A 20,527-nucleotide genomic window follows, 5' to 3' on the forward strand; every position below is an offset into this window, starting at 1 on the left:
CCTGGATGCCCTAAACCTCTCAGAGTGTTTCACAATACCCTGTAGAGCTGCTTTGAAGTGTCCTTTTCCTGTGCTAAGTTTAGTTCTAAATGAGCTGCAGGCAGATGAATGGCCCACAGGCCACTGGCAGGGAGTTCAGCTCGGGATCAGGGAATTCAGCTCGGGATCAGGATCAGGGAATTCAGCTCGGGATCAGGGAATTCAGCTCGGGATCAGGATCAGGGAATTCAGCTTGGGATCAGGATCAGGGAATTCAGCTCGGGATCAGGGAATTCAGCTCGGGATCGGGATCAGGGAATTCAGCTTGGGATCAGGATCAGGGAATTCAGCTTGGGATCAGGGAATTCAGCTCGGGATCAGGATCAGGGAATTCAGCTCAGGATTGGGATCAGGGAATTCAGCTCGGGATCAGGGAATTCAGCTCAGGATTGGGATCAAGAGAATTCAGCTCAGGATCAGGGAGTTCAGCTCGGGATCAGGGAATTCAGCTCGGGATCAGGATCAGGGAATTCAGCTCGGGATCAGGGAATTCAGCTTGGGATCAGGGAATTCAGCTCGGGATCAGGGAATTCAGCTCGGGATCAGGCACAGCAGGGAATTCAGCTCAGGATTGGAATCAGAGAATTCAGCTTGGGATCAGGGAATTCAGCTCGGGATCAGGATCAGGAAATTCAGCTCAGGATCAGGCACAGCAGGGAATTCAGCTCGGGATTGGGATCAGGGAATTCAGCTCGGGATCAGGATCAGGGAATTCAGCTCGGGATCAGGGAATTCAGCTTGGGATCAGGATCAGGGAATTCAGCTCGGGATTGGGATCAGGGAATTCAGCTTGGGATCAGGGAATTCAGTTGGGATCGGTATCAGGGAATTCAGCTTGGGATCAAGGAATTCAGCTCAGGATCGGGCACAGGGAATTCAGCTCAGGATCGGGCACAGGGAATTCAGCTCGGGATCGGGCACAGGGAATTCAGCTTGGATCAGGGCAGGAGTAGCAGTGCAGGCTCTCGTGGGCACAGCTCTGCTGTGGGTAGAAATCCAGTCAAATCCTCAATTGCAGGAACTGCTGTGTTTGATTTTATTGAAATACAGCAAAGGCTCCTTGATTTGCTCCTGGATAGTGCTGGCATTCACTTGTAGGAGAAACTCCTCATCCTCATTGTCTCAGCCCTGCTCTGTGCAGACAGCCCAGTGCTTCCTTGTTTCTGCAATCTTGTGGAGAGGTTAGGAATGAGAGCTCCTAAAACCCTCTCTCTCCTTACCCTGCTGACCTTTCCTTTGTTTGAGCTGCATCCCTTTCCCAGAGAGAGGAGGGCAGAAACCCCTGAGAAGTTTGGGGTGCAGCACTCTGTAGGGCTAAACCTCATGAACAAGTGGCTTTATTGGGTTATCTGTTAGCATTTTACACCCAACTGGTTTCCCTGTACAGAAGATGAATTCTTCACCAGGAATAATAGAGGCCAGAAATAAGCTCAGGGTCTATAAAAGGAAGTCATCATCAAATGCATTCATGTGTTTGCAATCCCCAGGATAAATATTTTTGTTCATGCTAAATAATGATCTGCCATTGGTACAAATTCTGAAAGCAAGAAATGGTGTTGCAGAAGTTATTTTTTCTCGGGCTTTTTTTCCCCTTTTTCCTTCAGACAAAACTTTTCACAGATTGTTTCCTCTGCAGTTGCTGGGCTGGGGGTGTGTGACAGGCAGATTTCTCTGGGATGTGGCTACAGACAGCTGTCTCCTTTTGGAAATGGATTTCTGGCTTCGAGGGGGGGTTTGAAATGGATGCTGACATGTGGGAATTAATCCAGTTTGTCACATACATTGGAGTGTGGCAGAGACTGGGTTTTTTCCCCCCTCTTCAGGCTGTCCCCTTGTAATAAAAATACAGGCAGAGTTTTTCTTGTGCTACAGCCACAGTCATCGTGTCATTCCTTAAGTGACCCCCTCTGGAGATGCCTCACATTCTGCTGCAAGGCTTTCCACTGTGGTTCCAAAGAAAAAGGTGAAAGGATTCAATTCTCCCCTAAAATGTGAGGGTTTTGTCCCATGCCATTGATTGCTTTCAGATGGTGACTGGAGAGGATTTGTGTCTCACTGCACATTTCTGTAAAAAGTTGCAGTAAAAATGGACTCTGCCTGCAAAATTTCAAGTCCTCAGTAATGCCTGGGCTGTGAGAACTGGAAGACAGACTTTGCAGTGGAGAAAACCAGATAGTGCTGAAGGCAAATACACTAAAAATTTGGTGTATGTAGTTTTGTCTGTAATCTAATAATAACAGTAGTGCTTGGAATTTAATTTATTAATTTATTTGGGGTTTAATTTATGGTATCAAAGGAATTTCACTCATTAAGTGATGACCTGAAACAGGTCTGATTTTCCCAACGCTGGTCCTTTCTCCATGAGAGAGCAGGATGGTGTCTGTCCTGTTTGGAATGACTGATTCCCTCACCTGTACATAAAAACAGTCCAATACTTTTTGCAGATCTGATGAGCTGGATTTTCCAAATCTCACCTCTGGCTTGTGGCATTTGTGCAAACAATTTGTGCTGGTCTGGCTGAGGTTTAATTGTGCAAATAATTCCCGTAAGACAGAAACGGAAAACAAACACTTTGAACAGGACAGGGGAAAACAAAGGTGGTGGTCAGTGCTTCTGTTCTGTTATCTTTAATTACAGATAATATAAAATAAATATTGAAGAGTTTTCTAGGGAATGTTAACATTCTATTTTTATATTACTTTTATTGCTTGCTGTGTAAAATGTTACCTGCATTTAAAGGTGTTTGCAAAGGGGGATTCAACTCAAGCTAAGAACCTGTTGCTCAAAGTAGTTCCATAGAAAGATTTTATTGCATCAAAGCATGAAAGGTGCTTTTTTCTAAATATTGTAAATCATGATGTATTATTTCCAACAGTTTTATGCAGGATCAGTTCAACTAATATGTGCTAAGTTCTGAAGACCCATTGAAAAAAACTAATGAGCACTAACACTGCTGAGAAGAAATATAGATAAACATTCCATAATCTTTTGGACTAGAATGAACAGCTTATTTGTAGATCCATCATCCAAGTTCTCTAAAACTAAGAGACAAAACAAAAACTGTAAAACAATTCTAAGTAATTTATTGGTGTTGTTGAAGCTTCCAAGTGAGTGAAGTGCATAATAATGATGTCTAGATAGTCATTATTTGTCTTTTTTGACATACTTTTTAATTGAGCAAAATAGTTTCCTGAAGATTGTTTGTGCTTTTTTGCAAGTTCTGTCAAATGCAGCAAGATGTATAGGTGCCATTAAAAATCCACATTGATTTCCCACATTCAGCTGGGAGTTTGCTTGAAAAGTCAATCATTAGTTGAATGAGTGTCTGAAGCATGTTCCAATATCTACTGGGAGCTTAAGTTTTTAAGCAAAAATGACTATTTTAAAAAGAATTGTAGGTTCTGGGGTGTGGTATGTGAAGATTTGTGTTTTTCACCGTGCTGGGCTGTTCCACCCTGAGTTTGCACCTCTGATCCTTCACATTTTAATTTATTTGGATTCAGCCCTCACCTGCTCCTTGGGCACTCTCTATGTCCTGGAGCCGAGCAGGATTTTGGCTTTCCCCCCTCTTTTCTTCCTGTTTCTTGTCTCCTTTCTTATGCTCCAGAGGGAGAGGGTTCTGAGGGAGGAGGTAGCAGCACCTCCACAGGGTGAGTGGAATGGTTATAATTAATGGATGATAATTCTCTTTACACTTACTTTTCATGGACAGCTTATGGGATCTCTGTGCTAATGGATTGATCCTATTTAATGTATATTAGTAATTAAAGAAAATACATTTTTAAGAGGCAAGGATATATTTAATTTTAATAACTATCTTTCCCTGAATCAAGGAGTCTTTGCACAGAACTCTAATGGGTAACATTAGTCAAATGTGTGATAGATCAAATTGTTAAGTATGAAGGGTGTTGTTAATGTAACACAGAAGAGAAATCTTGTGAGGTAACTCTGAATAACACCCAGGAAGAGTGCATTCATCATGGTATGCTGACAAAACATCTGAGTAATGATGGCCATTAAATCTTTTGTCATGGCTAAGATATGAAAAAAGAAAACAAGTTAAAGCGTGAGCCATTTAGGAAAATTGCCATTTGACATGTAAACCTTTCTGCCTCTGTGTGTTCATTTTTATATCGCGGAATGAATTTGCATTTTAGGAGGAAATTTGATTTGCCTAGCAATTAGGGGGGGAAATGGTGAATTTCAATCTCTAGTTAGGCAAACATTTAAATGGAAAGAGCAGAGTTGCTTTCCTTTCCTTTATTTTCCCTCTTGGAAGGGAAAAATACCAAAATCACAGCAGAACAACCAGCTCAGGAGATTCAAAAAGGTTTGATTTATTGAAATGTTTATTTTTGGAGAAGGTGTCTGACCATCTGTTTTGTCTTTGCATGACCCTGTGTGTGAGTAGATGTTCACTGGGCTGTGCCAAACCCGGAGAAGGGAGCAATTCCCAAACACTCAGCCCTGCTCATGTCCCTGTGCCGTGGATTTGCTGAATTCTGTGTGGTCAAACATGGCAATAAAGGCAAGGATTTACATGGTGAGGTCACTGGATTGCAGTTTGTATGAGAGTTTTGGAATTGATGTCACAGGGAGAAGAGATGCTGGAGAGGTACAGTAAATGAAGCAGAACTTGGAGAGTCCCTGGTTTTTCTGTTGTGGCTGAAAACCCAACTGCCAGTTTCTTAAAAGGAATAAACTCAGAAAAAAATTGGTTATGAGTTTCAGGACTTTGATGGAATGGGCATTTTTTAGCAGCTGGTTCCAGTATCACATTTTTGTAAGAAGATAAATAAGAAGAAAATGGTGATGTTGAGATCAACAAAAAGTTTGTGGTGAGACATTTTGGAGTTGCTGGAAAGGTCTGTCAGGTCACTGGAGTGTATCCACACAGCAACATTCTGTTGTTATATTAGGAGGAAATGAGGCAAATTACAATAAAAACTACATTTAGCCAAGAAAGAATTTGTAGCAAAATTGTCCAGATGGTTTATCTTAACCCTGACAGCAAAATATGTTAACCAGATTAGTAATTTAGACACCAGTGATATGAGAGAGACTGTTTGGAGCAGGGGTGGTTTGGGTTTTTTTGAGTTGGTTTCTTGATTGAATTTCTTTAAATGAATGGTCAAATTTTAGTGGTTCAGGTTTTATTTTAACAAATGTGGCTCTTTGAAAAACCTGAATTTGATATATACAACTCAGAAATAATGGCAAATGTAACTCACACAAGTTTATTGAGTTTGTTTTAGTGTAATCCTTTCTAAAAGTCAACTTCAGATAGCTTTGAACCATCAAAGAGTGGTATTTCATCAGCAGCATTTATGGGGTAAGGAGAGGGCCTGGAAATTCTTCTGCAAGTTGTTACAGCAAAGCAGAAGCCCCAGAAAGAACTGAAAGGGATTGGAGCTACTTGTAACTTTAAACTATGGAGACATCAATAAAATATCTGAAAACACACATGAGGCATGGAGAGAGGAAGAAAGGGGAAGGAGAAGGGGTACAACAGCCAGTAATGGAATAAGAATGCAAGGAATATATGTAAAGGTTAGGAAATCTTCTGACCTCACTTAGGATATTGTTTTTGTCCTGGTTACCATATTCTTTAAAGATGGAACATTTGAAAAGGGGAATTTGATTGACCTTATGACTAAAGATAGGGAGTCTGAGGAGAGGCTAAAATCATGAATTTCTATAACCTTTAAAGAGCAAAGGTTGAAAGGCATTTAATTGAAAAATATAAAATCTCCTGAATTATATATCGATATATAACTCTATTTCTTTTATATCAGAAATTATTATGAAAGGAAGGGTATCTGTCAGTTGAGGGGCAAGTAACTGAGCAACCCCTGTGCACTTTTGCTGTTCTCTTCTGAGCACAAAGAAACCAGGCTTCCCTTCCACTTCTAGCAGCACCTGAGTTGGGAAAAACAAAAACACGTGAAATGCATCTGAAAAGGTCTGGAAATGCTCTCAGATATTCAGGCAGCCTTGTTGGTCATTGCTGGAGGGGTTTGGGTTCACAAACACAAATTCTCTCTTGGCCTTGGGTGTGACTTGTCAGGAGACCTTGCAGGATTTGGCTCCTCCAAGGTCGGAGGCAGGGAGAGTCCCACAGCCCTGGAGATCCCACAGATCCCTCCATTCCCTGCTCTGCAGGAATCCTACACCCCACACACCCTGCCTGTATCTGGGTGCTGGCAGAAATTCCCCTCTGGAATAGGAGTGGGGGGGAAGCTGTGCAGCACAATTGGCACCTAAAACTGCTCTGGAATTACCAAAATCCAGCATTCAATTTAAAACTCCTTACAGGCATAAACAGGCTTTGAGATGGTTTGTAAGATTAGTTTTAAAAATTATCCTATTGGATAAATATTTTGTCTAATCATATCAATAGTTTTGCTTTATTTAGTCACTAAAGAGATCAGAAAACAGTTTTTATAGTAAAATACTCAGGTCAGAATGCATCTGTCTGTGACAGCTCATCCCAGAACCAGGTTTTAAGTAGTTGGTAGAAAGAAGAAACTGAGAAAAAAGCAGCTGAGCAGCAGCAGTGTTGCTTCTCACGTGGGTTGGTTGGCTTTACTCAGACAGTGACAGGAAAAAAGGAAGTGAATCTGCTTTAAACCCTGCTGTTAACTTGTGGAAATAGAGTCACTTTTCTAGGAGGTGGAATGGATAGATTTGGTATTTCCCTTTATCTCTGAAAAATGTTGTTTTTTGTACTCTAGGTCTTATGCCCACTGACATCACTGTTCAGCTATAATTTAAATATCTTAACTGAGTTTAAATCAGGCAGCTCCAAATGCAGTTGTGATGTGATCCAGTGCTGCAGCCACTTTGTTTGCCTCTTCCAATATTCAGTCACATCATTTAAACTTTCTATGCCCGGAACATTAGGATGTTTTTATAGTTTGGAATTTGTAAATAATTGCCATTTTGAGGAAGATGCCTGCTCACTGGAGCTCATGCATTGATTAAATCCTACTGTGGAGCAGGATCCATGAGAATGCTGAAGGTCCATTAGAAAATACCCAGCTTGATTTATTCTTGATGAGAGTGACATTGATCACATTCACACACTGAAACAATTATTGATGGAATCTATGATGAACAAGTCATTGCAGTTGTGATGAACATTGGCTTCTAGCAGACATTTGACACTGAACCATGAGATTCTTTGTTGTTACAGCACATCTGAGAAAATCATTAAGCTTTTTGAAGCCTTTACAGGCTGGGCCTGAGAGTATTATTTACATTAAGTTCCTTTCACATCAGTTTTGTTTTTCTTGCAACAATACATTAGAAAATTCAGGATTATCAGTAGCCATAGCAGATATTACAGCAGAAGTATAAATGTAGCTCATCTGATTATCAGCATGTACATGTGCCAAAGGACCTTTGAGAAAAAGCAGAATTATGTTTAAGCTGTTAATAACATGGTAAAGGCAAACTGCAGCAATTCTGAAGAACTGGAAATGTTTGCAGTTCAAAATGTTCAAGTTCTTATATTCTTCTTGAGGAGAGAAAGGTTGAAAATCAGAATATAAATGTCCTTCATGGTTGGTTTCAGTCAAGTGTATGTGAGTGGGAGGAGAGTGTGGCACCAGTTGAAGAAACCACATTTCTGAGTAATTTCCACACTGGAAGTTGCAGGATTTAGTTGGAATTTTGAGAGTGCAGCTGGATTCCCCAAAATTGTAGTAGTTTTTACATCTGAATCGAGGCAAGCTGCCTGTTCAGGTGTGCAGGGCACTCAGGGAATACCCTCAAATTTCTGGTCAGACCTTGGAAATGGATATGCAGAGCTCTGTACATGAGTTCAGGCTGCTCATGAGCCGTTCCTTTCTGGTGTAATGGAACATGCAGGGGGTGCTTGGCCTCATGGCCACTTTGTTCCTCTGTCCATACGATCACATCCACTCGGGGCCATGGAATCTGCTCCTGGGAGAGCAGGAGAAATCTGGGATTCCCCCCCAGCCAGCCTGGAAACAAAGCCAGGGAATAGAGCAGCACCTTCTCCAGAGGATCCCACTCTGTCTGCCTAAAGATCCCAATTGATTTGGGTACCAGCCTGAATAATCAATGTGGATTTGCAGTTCGGTCCCTTGAGCTGTTCCACTCTCTGGGAACTCTTCCTTTCACTTGTGATCTTGAAGTTTAAATTTGCTCAGTATAATTTTACATTCAGAAAGAAGGTAAAAATGAAATTGTCTTAAGAAAGCAAGATTTTTAATTGTCTTTTTTGAAAGGTATGGGTAATTCCTCTAGTGTTATACGATGGAGAACAGCTTGCAAGATTTGCTGTCATTTTAGTATTTAAATTTTGGAGATCTCTGCCCCAGTGTTCCCTGACCCACAGCTTTACTGTCAACCCTCTTGACCTGCTTGGCCTCAGGATTTTGGTTGAAGTTTTTTCAGTAAACTGGAGTTGGTCATAATGAGACAGATAAAGTTCAAACTCCCTTCTGTCCAAGCACAGGCACTCGATATTGGCTCCTAAAGTGCATTGGAAAGTCTCCAGACTTGAACCGGTCGGAACCGGTCGGAACCGGTCGGAACCGGTTCAAACCGGTCGGAACCGGTCGGAACCGGTCGGAACCGGTCGGAACCGGTTCAAACCGGTCGGAACCGGTCGGAACCGGTCGAAACCGGTTCAAACCGGTCGGAACCGGTCGGAACCGGTTCAAACCGGTCGGAACCGGTCGGAACCGGTCGGAACCGGTTCAAACCGGTCGGAACCGGTCGGAACCGGTCGGAACCGGTCAAAACTGGTTCAGACCGGTCGGAACCGGTCGGAACCGGTCGGAACCGGTTCAAACCGGTCGGAACCGGTCGGAACCGGTCGAAACCGGTTCAAACCGGTCGGAACCGGTCGGAACCGGTTCAAACCGGTCGGAACCGGTCGGAACCGGTCGGAACCGGTTCAAACCGGTCGGAACCGGTCGGAACCGGTCGGAACCGGTCAAAACTGGTTCAGACCGGTCGGAACCGGTCGGAACCGGTCGGAACCGGTCGGAACCGGTCGAAACCGGTCGGAACCGGTCGGAACCGGTCGGAACCGGTTCAAACCGGTCGGAACCGGTCGGAACCGGTCGAAACCGGTTCAAACCGGTCGGAACCGGTCGGAACCGGTTCAAACCGGTCGGAACCGGTCGGAACCGGTCGGAACCGGTCGGAACCGGTCAGAACCGGTTCAAACCGGTCGGAAGCGGTCGGAACCGGTCGGAACCGGTTCAAACCGGTCGGAACCGGTCGGAACCGGTCGGAACCGGTCGGAACCGGTTCAAACCGGTCGGAACCGGTCGGAACCGGTTCAAACCGGTCGGAACCGGTCGGAACCGGTTCAAACCGGTCGGAACCGGTCGGAACCGGTCAGAACCGGTTCAAACCGGTCGGAACCGGTCGGAACCGGTCGGAACCGGTCGGAACCGGTTCAAACCGGTCGGAACCGGTCGGAACCGGTCGGAACCGGTTCAAACCGGTCGGAACCGGTCGGAACCGGCTCAAACCGGTTGAACCGGTTCCGACCGGTTTGAACCGGTTCCGACCGGTTCCGACCGGTTTGAACCGGTTCCGACCGGTTCCGACCGGTTTGAACCGGTTCCGACCGGTTCCGACCGGTTTGAACCGGTTTGAACCGGTTCCGACCGGTTCCGACCGGTTCCGACCGGTTTGAACCGGTTTGAACCGGTTCCGACCGGTTCCGACCGGTTTGAACCGGTTCCGACCGGTTCCGACCGGTTCCGACCGGTTTGAACCGGTTCCGACCGGTTCCGACCGGTTCCGACCGGTTTGAACCGGTTCCGACCGGTTCCGACCGGTTTGAACCGGTTCCGACCGGTTCCGACCGGTTCCGACCGGTTCCGACCGGTTCCGACCGGTTTGAACCGGTTCCGACCGGTTCCGACCGGTTTGAACCGGTTTGAACCGGTTCCGACCGGTTCCGACCGGTTTGAACCGGTTCCGACCGGTTCCGACCGGTTCCGACCGGTTCCGACCGGTCTGAACCGGTTCCGACCGGTTCCGACCGGTTTGAACCGGTTCCGACCGGTTCCGACCGGTTCCGACCGGTTTGAACCGGTTCCGACCGGTTCCGACCGGTTTGAACCGGTTCCGACCGGTTCCGACCGGTTCCGACCGGTTCCGACCGGTTTCGACCGGTTCGAACCGGTTCGAACCGGTTCCGACCGGTTCCGACCGGTTCCGACCGGTTTGAACCGGTTTGAACCGGTTCCGACCGGTTCCGACCGGTTTGAACCGGTTCCGACCGGTTCCGACCGGTTCCGACCGGTTCCGACCGGTTTGAACCGGTTCCGACCGGTTCCGACCGGTTTGAACCGGTTCCGACCGGTTCCGACCGGTTCCGACCGGTTTGAACCGGTTTGAACCGGTTCCGACCGGTTCCGACCGGTTTGAACCGGTTCCGACCGGTTCCGACCGGTTCCGACCGGTTCCGACCGGTTTGAACCGGTTCCGACCGGTTCCGACCGGTTCCGACCGGTTTGAACCGGTTCCGACCGGTTCCGACCGGTTTCGACCGGTTCCGACCGGTTTGAACCGGTTCCGACCGGTTGGAACCTGTTCCGACCGGTTCCGACCGGTTCCGACCGGTTTGAACCGGTTCCGACCGGTTCCGACCGGTTCCGACCGGTTTGAACCGGTTCCGACCGGTTCCGACCGGTTCCGACCGGTTCCGACCGGTTCCGACCGGTTCCGACCGGTTTGAACCGGTTCCGACCGGTTCCGACCGGTTCCGACCGGTTCCGACCGGTTCCGACCGGTTTGAACCGGTTCCGACCGGTTCCGACCGGTTCCGACCGGTTTGAACCGGTTCCGACCGGTTCCGACCGGTTCCGACCGGTTTGAACCGGTTCCGACGGTTCCGACCGGTTCCGACCGGTTCCGACCGGTTCCGACCGGTTCCGACCGGTTTGAACCGGTTCCGACCGGTTCCGACCGGTTCCGACCGGTTCCGACCGGTCTGAACCGGTTCCGACCGGTTTGAACCGGTTCCGACCGGTTCCGACCGGTTCCGACCGGTTCCGACCGGTTCCGACCGGTTTCGACCGGTTCCGAGCGGTTTGAACCGGTTCCGACCTGTTTGAACCGGTTCCGACCGGTTCCGACCGGTTCCGACCGGTTTGAACCGGTTCCGACCGGTTTGAACCGGTTCCGACCGGTTCCGACCGGTTCCGACCGGTTCCGACCGGTTTGAACCGGTTCCGACCGGTTCCGACCGGTTCCGACCGGTTTGAACCGGTTTGAACCGGTTCCGACCGGTTCCGACCGGTTTGAACCGGTTCCGACCGGTTCCGACCGGTTCCGACCGGTTCCGACCGGTTTGAACCGGTTCCGACCGGTTCCGACCGGTTTGAACCGGTTCCGACCGGTTCCGACCGGTTCCGACCGGTTCCGACCGGTTCCGACCGGTTTGAACCGGTTCCGACCGGTTCCGACCGGTTTCGACCGGTTCCGACCGGTTTGAACCGGTTCCGACCGGTTGGAACCTGTTCCGACCGGTTCCGACCGGTTCCGACCGGTTTGAACCGGTTCCGACCGGTTCCGACCGGTTCCGACCGGTTCCGACCGGTTTGAACCGGTTCCGACCGGTTCCGACCGGTTCCGACCGGTTTGAACCGGTTCCGACCGGTTCCGACCGGTTCCGACCGGTTCCGACCGGTTCCGACCGGTTTGAACCGGTTCCGACCGGTTCCGACCGGTTTGAACCGGTTCCGACCGGTTCCGACCGGTTCCGACCGGTTCCGACCGGTTCCGACCGGTTCCGACCTGTTTGAACCGGTTCCGACCGGTTCCGACCGGTTCCGACCGGTTCCGACCGGTTCCGACCGGTTTGAACCGGTTCCGACCGGTTCCGACCGGTTCCGACCGGTTCCGACCGGTTTGAACCGGTTCCGACCGGTTCCGACCGGTTTGAACCGGTTCCGACCGGTTCCGACCGGTTTCGACCGGTTCCGACCGGTTTGAACCGGTTTGAACCGGTTCCGACCGGTTCCGACTGGTTTGAACCGGTTCCGACCGGTTCCGACCGGTTCCGACCGGTTCCGACCGGTTTGAACCGGTTCCGACCGGTTCCGACCGGTTCCGACCGGTTTGAACCGGTTCCGACCGGTTCCGACCGGTTTGAACCGGTTCCGACCGGTTCCGACCGGTTCCGACCGGTTCCGACCGGTTTGAACCGGTTCCGACCGGTTCCGACCGGTTCCGACCGGTTTGAACCGGTTCCGACCGGTTCCGACCGGTTTGAACCGGTTTGAACCGGTTCCGACCGGTTCCGACCGGTTTGAACCGGTTCCGACCGGTTCCGACCGGTTCCGACCGGTTCCGACCGGTTCCGACCGGTTTGAACCGGTTCCGACCGGTTCCGACCGGTTTGAACCGGTTCCGACCGGTTCCGACCGGTTTGAACCGGTTCCGACCGGTTCCGACCGGTTTGAACCGGTTCCGACCGGTTCCGACCGGTTCCGACCGGTTCCGACCGGTTTGAACCGGTTCCGACCGGTTCCGACTGGTTTGAACCGGTTCCGACCGGTTCCGACCGGTTCCGACCGGTTCCGACCGGTTCCGACCGGTTTGAACCGGTTCCGACCGGTTCCGACCGGTTCCGACCGGTTCCGACCGGTTTGAACCGGTTCCGACCGGTTCCGACCGGTTCCGACCGGTTCCGACCGGTTTGAACCGGTTCCGACCGGTTCCGACCGGTTCCGACCGGTTTGAACCGGTTCCGACCGGTTTGAACCGGTTCCGACCGGTTCCGACCGGTTCCGACCGGTTTCGACCGGTTCCGACCGGTTTGAACCGGTTCCGACCGGTTTGAACCGGTTCCGACCTGTTTGAACCGGTTCCGACCGGTTCCGACCGGTTCCGACCAGTTCCGACCGGTTTGAACCGGTTCCGACCGGTTTGAACCGGTTCCGACCGGTTCCGACCGGTTCCGACCGGTTCCGACCGGTTTGAACCGGTTCCGACCGGTTCCGACCGGTTTGAACCGGTTCCAACCGGTTCCGACCGGTTCCGACCGGTTTGAACCGGTTCCGACCGGTTTCGACCGGTTCCGACCGGTTTGAACCGGTTCCGACCGGTTTGGACCGGTTCCGACCTGTTTGAACCGGTCGGAACCGGTTCGAAGCGGTTCAGAACCGGTCCAAACCGGTTTGAACCGGTCCGAACCGGTCGGAAGCGGTTCAAACCGGTTCAAACCGCGGTCGGAACCGGTACAAACCGGTCGGAACCGGTACAAACCGGTTCAGAGCGGTGGGAACCGGATCATACTTTGTATTTTAAATATCTCGTGCTTCTCAAAGGATGTTGGGCTAGCACAAGCCCACTCTCCTGTAGTTTCAATGCACACACATAGAGACCCTGGTTTTTTCTAATATTTTTGAGGCCTAGAATCTGAAAACTCTTGAAACAGGGAGTTGAACACTCTGTACACCAGAGGGTTTGCATTGGCCTAGATCAGACATGCACAGGGGTGAAACCATTACAAAGCTTTATTTGAACCCACCAACGTTTCCCATGAAAGGCCGGGTGTGAGCAGTGATTTCTGCCCAGCCTCACTTTCACTGCTGACCTCTGGGGATGTTCTACATGCACAGGAACCAGGCAGGCGGAGCTGCCTCGCACTTGGCCTTGCACTGATGCATTTGCTCATTGTGCTCCCTGAATAATTTAGAGAGCAACAGTCCAGAGGAGCTGCAGCTCAGTGTTACAGCAGGCTGAGAAAGTTGGTTTGCAAATTACAATTTTCTGTTTTAAAACTTCAAATGTTGAAGTTTTTGACCGCTTCAACGTTTGAGCGTTTTCCTGTTTTCTTTCCATTTTCTGTTCTCTTAGAACAGATGTGTCGCACACATCTTTATGAAAAATCCTTTCTTAGGATTTTTCCTTGTGAGAAGCTGCAGTTTCAGTAACCAAAGTAACCAATGGTTATCTGCTGCAACAGGTAGACCCATGATTGGTCTCCTGTGGGTGTTTGGATTTCTTGACCACTCATGGCAGAGCTGGCTCTTGCTCTGTCTGAGACACAGATCTTTGTTATTCATTTTTTTCTATTCTTAGCTTAGCTAGCTTCTCAAGAAACTTTTTCCTTTCTATTGCTTTTTAGTATAGTCTAATGTAACATATATCATAAAAGAATAAATCAAGCCTTCTGATCATGGAGTCAACATTCTCGTCTCTTCTTCACCCTGAAAACCCTTGTGACCTCAGTCACACAGATGCTCTTCAGAGGAGGAAAAAAAAAGGTGGAAAATGAATACTTAAAGGCAGAAAAAAAGTAGTCAAGGAACAAAATACCCATTTTCCTTCTAATACCTCTGAAACCTGCTCTCAATTAATGTTTAAATGAGAATGTTTTGCAAAACTGGTTTAGAAAAATGTATTATTTAAACTAAAAAAAAAGGAAAAAGTACCTGCAATATTCAGTTACCTCACAGGGAATTTGGACATGTGTGGAGATGTTGTGTGCCTGCCATGGGGGATAACAAACTCATCTCTGGGTAGGGAGCAGCTCCTTGTGCTCATTTTGGATTATATGAGGTTTTCCTGCTAAGTGCTCAAATTTACCCCTTCCCCCCAAATGTTTGGGAATAGCTAATGTGAAATTCTCGAGGGAAGCTGCTGTGGTGAGGGGTGGGATTATTGCTAAATGCATCTCAGTCTTACAGAATGCCTGCTAAAAGGCAGAATAAAAGCCAAGTGGGATTGCCAGGCTGTTTGGAAGAGGCAGCTTTTCACAGGTGCTCACTCAGCATTAAAGAGAGCTGGAATTCTGATAGAGTCTCACAAGGTAAAAGTTGTGGGTTATAATCACACTGCAGGAGAATGGGTCCCTGTTAGAGCTTCCTGCAGCCTGAGACAGGACTTAGCACTGGGTGACACTTGGCAGTTAAAAAGTGAGCTTGGATTTATTACAATACACTTTTTGTAGCGAGAATTGTCTCAGGTGAGAGTTGCATAAAAAATATTATCAAGCATATGTGCAAAAAGAGTAAATGTAGTCCTGTTGCTGACGTTATATGTAGTAAAATTGGTAAAAAAATGATTTAAAAAATGAGGAGTGGCACTGGTGAGTCTCCACATAAATTAAGCATTGTTTACTTGCTGCCACATGAGCTCTCTCTCAGTGCAGTTTGTTTATTTATTCCCCCTTCAAATGGTGAGAGAACACTTCATTCCTTCTAGATGCAGGACATCTCCTTCCTAATTACTTAAACTCTTCTTTTCCCTCCTTGCATTCCAGATGCTCACAGATGAGAGTTCTGTTATGCTATCAGGAATATTTGTTAATAAGAAAGTAACTTAAGTAGTTAACATAACAGGAGTTGATTTGACCTGCTGATATGCATTTTTACAGAATAAACAAAGCCTGTTATCTGAGATTTTATTTATAAGGATCTGCTCAAGTGATCTGAGATCCCCCTTGTTTGCCTGTCCTGCCCTGGACCTCGGCACATAATCTCACTGTACTGCTGCCCTTTTGACATCTGATTGCCCTTTCCATCAGCATCCATCCAAAAGCATATTTGTCTAAAAAGGAAACAATTAAATTCCAATCTCATACAGAAAACCTTTACTTTTCAAAGAAAACATACTGAAGAAGTCACAAAGTCGTACATGACAGGGAACCCTCACTAAATCAGAACCAGAAGTCATTAGGCCAAATCCAGCTCCTGCCAAAATAGACACCAAGCCACTGATCTTGATGATATTTTGCCTGTTTATATTAGTAATATTATATGCACTTACTTTTTATTTGTTTTTCCATTAAATCCTGTAGTAAGACTTAAGTTATAGTGTATGTGACAAGTATCATTGACATGCAAGATAAATAGCAAGTGTGATTGGGGAATATGGAAATATTTCAAATATGAAATGATCTATTTGTTTTAAGCACTTATGGTAGTGGGCTAAAATGGCTGAATGCTGTGAAATTCAGTTTAAATGATGTTATTCTCTCATACATGGATGTTCTATTGCAGAGGGATCTAAGAGTTGAATTATTGTGTTTTTTCAAGGATAGCAATGAATTACAGCAGTGCACAGAGCAGATCTGCTGCTCTCAGTGTTTGCACATCCTTTTCTGTTTGTGTGTCTGCAGTGATCCCACTTGGGAAATGCCTTTTTGCCTTCACTCTGAGCATCATTCCCTGACTTTGTCCATAGCCACAGGTGCAGAGTTTTGAATCACAGGTTTGAGGAGCTGTGTTTGACAACTGTGAAAAAGCTACAAATAATTCATGCTGTTTAATCAGAGGTATCACTGAGTTATACTCTGAATTTAGGTGTGATAGGGAAGCAGACTCTGTCTCATACCTTCAAAGCCTTTCATGCTGAAGAATTTACTGAAGGGAGTTTTGACACTGATGTCTCATTGTAACTTTCTCAGGAGCAACCAGGTAAATCAATACTCAGTGTGGTGTTTTCAGAGTGGAATGCTGTGGGGGCATCCTGGTTAACAGCTGCAAAGAAGAAAGATAAGAGGCATATTTCTGTGTCTTACATGTGGAGGAGAAAGTGGTCTGAAGGGAGAAGGATTTTTTGTGTATTGTTTTACTTTAACTGTTAGTATTTACCTGTCACATGTATGTCATGCTTGATCACAGACTGGAGATGAAGGGTTGATTATATCAGATTATATTTTAATTTGAGCTTTGGAAGTTTGGTGTTGATGCCCAGCCTGGTGGTTCTGGCCATGATGGGTGAGCTGGGAGCAGGCTCGTGGCTCTTCCTGCCCCATCCCTGGTGCAGCAGGGGAAGGGCTGGACTGGGCAGGTTTCACTCCTGTAGCTTTTTGGCAAAGACTTGTTTGTATCACTGAACTTCCAAATGTAATTCCTACCTGATAGAACTTGAAACAGTGTGGTTTTGTCAGTAATTAAACTTGCCACAGCTTCTGTTCTAGAGAGGAATGGCTGAAGTGACAGTTCCAAGGATCTGGAATGTCAGTGAGGTGTCCCTGGGTACCATTTCTCTGCAGGTGGAGTTCGCAGGAATTATTAAAGCCTCACTACTGATAAATCCCATCCCATCCTGATTTTGTTACATCTCCAACTAGGTAGGCTTGAGTACTCATGGATTTACAATGTTTGAACAGCTTTGGAAATGCTAACAAGGGTTTTTTTCTGTTTAGTGAGTTTTATGGTACAGGAAAGGGGTGGGCTGGTGTTTCCAAACTTGCAGAGCTTATGGATTTGTAAGATGTTACCTGCTAATTTGAGGAGAGAAGCTTGCTCACCTGTGCAGTCCTTTTGTTCATTCTGAGATCAAACTAAATCTTGGGGTAGTTGAGAATGAGAGAAGTGTGTGTGTTTGTTTTGCAGTTTACTCTGTACTTGTTAGGGTAAAAGAAATTCAGCTGCAAGTTTGTCTGTTCAACAATCAAAATCACAAAAAAGACATTAAATACTTTCCTATTTGATATTCAAAGGTAAAACAAGTCCAGCTAAGTGAATTAAAAGAATTGTTCTTAACAATGAGGTTAATATATTTCCCAGCTCTCTGACTGACAGTTTAATGGAGGTTTTATTGTGTTATGTTAATGATGTCGGTGGAATATATATTTCTTTGTTTGCATCTGTCACTTATAGAGTTAATTAATATTCTGCTGGTTCCATATAGCTTTTTGTTCAAAAATCAGTCCTGTTTTGCTCTCTGCATTTCTTTGGCAGCCCAGTCCTTACAAAAGGAGAAGTTTGCAGAGTCCTGAGCAGATAAATGTCCCTACACAGAGAACTGCAGTTTGGCACTGATACCTTGTGCAAAGCTGGACTAAAACACCAGTGTAGTACATAAGCCTTTTACCACCCTTGAAAACCCAGCTTGAACCTTGAGTGAGTCATTTACATGATGTTTCCTTGGGATTACCTACATTCTTGTCCACTTTGACCTTGTAATTTTGCTCACAGTTGGAAATGTAATGCAGAGTGACTAAGATAATGTTGTTTACACAGACTTTAAGTGGAGTGACATTATAGTCAAGCAAGTGTCACATCACCCAAAGTGAAGGAAGACTTAATTACCATAATCCTGTGAATACTAAAATTCCTTAGCCATGTGCAGCATAATAATGTAATGTTCTGCATGTTCCATTTAATAACCCGAAGGTGCTGCAGTAACTCTTGGGGAACTTTTAGTTATCCTAAAGTGAAAGCAAACAGATTTAGAGCGGGTTGGGAGAGATTCTGTGCTCAGTGGAGATCCCTGGTGTGTTCCATTGCTGCCAGCACATCCCATCTTCCTTTGAATTTATACTTTGGCAGCCGAAACAAAACTGAAGCGACTGCAGCAGCATCTGTGTCCATCCAGTGGCCACAGTCTGGGCCAGGGGTTTCTGCAGGTGATGAAGGCTTAGGTTCACTAAATAACAAGATTGAGACAGTAATAAAACCCAGTGTGTCATGGCAAACACACCAGTAAGCAGAGAGGAGTGTTAAACCCTTCAAGGCTGGAACAATTTGTTCATCAAGTGTTCAGGCCATCTCACCTTTTGCTGATAGTCAATGCTGCACCAGCTTTAAGGACTCAGTGAGTAAGTAGATCTTGAATGAGGATATAATCATGAAAAGGCAAATCATGAGCAATTATGATGCTTCACAAAGAGCTGAAGTATTTGTCATGTTCTCTTCTGAGCAGCCTGTAACTGTTTTATAGAGATGGAGTGATTATTCTTAATATGTTGTCTTTATTTGAGTAACACTGAGTAGTAGTGCACAGCCTCCTGCATGCCTTAAACACAGTTAGAGACTGACTTAAACAATAAACAGGCTTTTTAGCAGCTGCAAGAATGCAGTGTAGATAAAACAGAGTGCAGTGAGCAGCTCTCCTAGAGCCAGAGAGTTCTTCAGATCCTGCCTGGCCCACGTTCTGCTGTCTGGGCTCTCTGCTGCTGGGGTCAGTGGCCAGCAGGGACAGATGGGTTTGAAAGCACAAGTGGAGAGCCCAGTGTGATTTAGTGTTGGTAGAAATACACATTTTGGGTTTTCATCTTCCTGAGAGCAGCAGATACAGTGGTTAATCTTGGGAGGGGTTGTGCTTTCATTTGGAACTGGTTTTTGATAATTGTGTGGTGTGTGATACTGTGTGTTAATGTGTAGTTCACATTTAGGGTGTAAGGCTCTGAGGACTGGAACATGTAAGTTTTTAAGGAAATGATGGAAAGGGGGACATCAAAAAGCACGTGCTGCTGGTGGAGGATGTGGGTGTGCAAACAGGCAGAAGCACTTGAGCTGTGAGTCAAGAGCTGGTGTTGGTTTGTGCTGGCACAAAGAAAGCTTTTTTCTCTACTTACACCAGTGTGATGCAATTGCTGCAATTGCCTTTAATGGAATTGTGCTTATTTGTAGGGAGGAAATGGGAAAGAAGGGTTTCTGTGTGTTAGTGAGGATTTTAAAGAATGGATCTTGGCCCTAAGGATACTCTCCAGAAGGAGGGCACCTACTACCATTGCATGGCCTAAGCTTTACTGTATTATGTATTGAAAGATGTTCCTCAGAAGGGTGCTTTTCCCTGGGAATTGGGCCTGGGGGCAAGAGTGCAGGATACCCTGCTGTCATCTCCAAATCATCTGTAAATTTTGAAGAATCAAATTAATATTACAAGCAAAGAGTTTGTGCTCATCTTGTCACAGGTTGTTCGTAGTCATACACATACACAGTACTAATATAGAGTAATTTTCAAGCTTGTTTCTTTTTTCTGGCCATTTTGTGTGTTTAAAATAAATGCCAAATCTCTTATCAGGGCAAAGAATACAGACTTGCTCTTTCTTGGGTTGTTTTTGTAGAATTAAGCCATGCTTAACACCACTGATTGCCAGAGCTCTGGCCTTGCTCTGTTGTATTCACCAAGGGTATTATGGGCTAAATAATAGAAGACAAAGCAAATGCAAATGACAGAGAATGTAGATCATACATGAGAAAAGTTTTGTTGTTATGGATTTATTTATTTTATTTTAGAAACAAACTTCCACTCTTAGCAGCAGTTCTCATTCACACATCCCTGCTCTCTCTGTGGTAGAAGAGCTGGATTTGGGCTGCCCTTGGATCTGTAGGACAGGACTAAAGCTCTGTGCAAAGCTGAACCAGCGTTTGCTCAAAGCCCAGCTTTGTGCCCTGGTGCAGCCTCAGCAAGGCCAGGCTGGCCCCACTTGTGGCTTCTCAGTGCTTGAGCTGCCCATGTGCCCTGGAAATGGGGCAGGGGCTGTGCCCTGGCAGCCCAGCAGTGCAGTTTGGGGTGCAGGCTGGAGCCCCTGTGAGCCCAGGCCGGGCTGGCCCAGCTGCCCCCAGGAGCAGCATTGGAGCCCCTGAGGCCCTCGGGAGGGTTTGCCCTGGCTGGGGATGTGTGGTTTTTGTTGCTTTACAGGAGTTCTGGGAAGGAGCCCTTCTGTAGAACTGATGTCAGGGAGGAGCTGCCTGGGGCTGTCAAATGATCTCCTTTGTGACTGGAGCAGTGCAGATACTACCAA

At 46.7% G+C, this 20,527-nt stretch overlaps 1 protein-coding gene across 6 annotated transcripts in view; it reads left to right on the forward strand.

Moving 5' to 3' along the window:
* The window catches only part of DACH2 (dachshund family transcription factor 2), a 251,444-nt gene that overhangs the window by 62,426 nt on the left and 168,491 nt on the right, over positions 1-20,527 (forward strand). The window lies entirely within an intron of this gene.

Source organism: Agelaius phoeniceus, chromosome 14 (assembly GCF_051311805.1).
Source record: "Agelaius phoeniceus isolate bAgePho1 chromosome 14, bAgePho1.hap1, whole genome shotgun sequence".
NCBI lineage: Eukaryota > Metazoa > Chordata > Aves > Passeriformes > Icteridae > Agelaius > Agelaius phoeniceus.